The sequence below is a fragment of the Propithecus coquereli genome, unplaced genomic scaffold (genome assembly GCF_000956105.1).
Source record: "Propithecus coquereli isolate 6110/MARCELLA unplaced genomic scaffold, Pcoq_1.0 Scaffold74, whole genome shotgun sequence".
Taxonomy (NCBI): Eukaryota; Metazoa; Chordata; class Mammalia; order Primates; family Indriidae; genus Propithecus; species Propithecus coquereli.
The window spans coordinates 6,645,342-6,647,241 of record NW_012153507.1 but is presented as its reverse complement, the minus strand read 5'-3'; the positions used below and the strand labels follow the sequence as shown (position 1 = coordinate 6,647,241).

At 40.1% G+C, this 1,900-nt stretch overlaps 2 pseudogenes; both read right to left on the bottom strand.

Annotated features, from left to right (window-relative positions):
- Nucleotides 1-40, bottom strand: part of LOC105824428 — a 1,170-nt pseudogene extending 1,130 nt beyond the window's left edge.
- Nucleotides 41-144: 104 nt separating this feature from the next.
- LOC105824427 overlaps nt 145-1,900 on the bottom strand; it is a 56,184-nt pseudogene continuing 54,428 nt past the window's right edge.

The following is a 1,900-nucleotide window of genomic DNA, read 5'->3' as shown; positions in this document are numbered from 1 at the left end:
AACTATTAGAGTACAGGGACCTTGGTCCTACCTTCTCCATGCCTTTTCTCTATAGAAAATCCAGTAAGAGATTATGAAGAGTTCTGTACTCAAAACGAAAACCTAACCTCTCATGCATGTACACATAAATATCACAGCAAATTGTCACACTAAAAACTCAGATTTCTGAACTGCTTCATCATGGCAGCAGCAATATTCCACAAAACATATTTGTCTATCTTCATTTCCAGTCAAAATTTGTAATAAGAGGAATCCTCAGTTATCCGTCTGAATAGATACCTTACAAGACAGGAATAATGCCTTCATAAAGGGTTTCAGTACAGAAATATTTTATCTGTTGACTTGAGTCTGATTACAATGAAATGCTTCCAGAAAATCAGAATCTTTTAAATAGTCAAGGTGGGAACCTCCTGCATTTCCAAATAAGTCTTGTCAGGAGACATGTTAATCCACAGGACCTCACTTGTCGTATTCGATTTGGAGGATGCTTCATGAAGCCCCTCTGACTGCAGAATAATTTTGTTAATAACATTGGTGCTGCAGAAATCAAAATCCAGAGTCTCCTCAGGCTCTTGAGTATCGATTTTGCAGACGGGCACCACTTCTGCTTCCAGAAATAGCATCCAAGGGTAACCATAACCTTGGTAACACACCCAAAGTGCAGTTAAAGTCCCCAGCATAGGACTTGATCCAAAAATAGATAAACAGTTATAGACAACAATTAATTTGAAAAGTAAGTGACTCTTCCTGAGCTGTGAACTCTTACAATAATCTAGCCTTTGCTGTGAGGTCCGGAAGCGTAAGAGCCCTTCCCAGCCAAGTCCCCGGGGAGGTGAGCTGCAGCTCCCAGGGAACTGGGGAGGAAGTGCAGTGGCTCTCGCCACTGTTGTGCTTTCTTGTTTTCAATTTTATTAATTTCTGCTCTAATTTTTGTTATTTCTTTTCTTGTGCTTACTTTGGATTTAATTTGCTCTTCTTTTTGTAGTTTTCTTACACAGAAGGCTAGATGATTGATTTTTAGATCTTTCTTCTTTTCTAGGCACATCCTTTTTAAATTACAAAACAACAAGGAAAAAGAAGATCCTCAAAGCTCCCCGAGAAAGAACAGATCACATATAAGGATTAGGAATACGAACGGCACTGGCATTCTTGACAGCAGCACTGGAAACTAGAAGAGAGTGGAGCAACTCCTTCAACATTTGAAGGAAAACAATCTTCAGCCTCGTGTTCTATACCAGCTGGTAACTAATTACCTGTAAACATTAAGAAGGAACAAAACTATTCAGCGATCTCCATCTCCTAGTCAATTTGGGCTTCTATAACAAAAATACCATAGAATGGGTGCCTTGGAAACAACAATTTATAAAAAAATTTATTTCTCATAGTTCTGGAGGCTGGGAAGTCCCAGATCAAGGTGCCAGCAGATTCACTGTCTGGTGAGGGCTTGCTTCCTGGTACGTTGATGGCTGTCTTTTTGCTATGTCCTCACACGGCAGAAGGTATGAGAGAACTCTCTGGGGTCCATTTTATAAGGGTACGAACCTCATTCATGAGCGCTATACCCTTATGATCTAATTACCTTCCAAATGCCTCACTTCCTAATATCATCACATCGGGGGTTAGGATATCAACATACGAATTTTGGGCTGACAAAAACATTCAGTTCACAACACCCCAGGATGACAGTGATGAGAAGACCTTGAACCTTGACTTGTATAGGGCCAGAGTGCAACTTGTCCAAATTGAAGCAGAGGACAGAAAACTCAAGAAAGAGTTACAAAAGAAAAAGTGTGTGGAGTAGGTGTGTATGTGTGTGCATGTTTGTGTGTGTGTTGCAGGTGGCGGGTGGTTACTGAGAAATTATCTGAATTTATTTTTAGAGCAATTTTACTATTTTGGC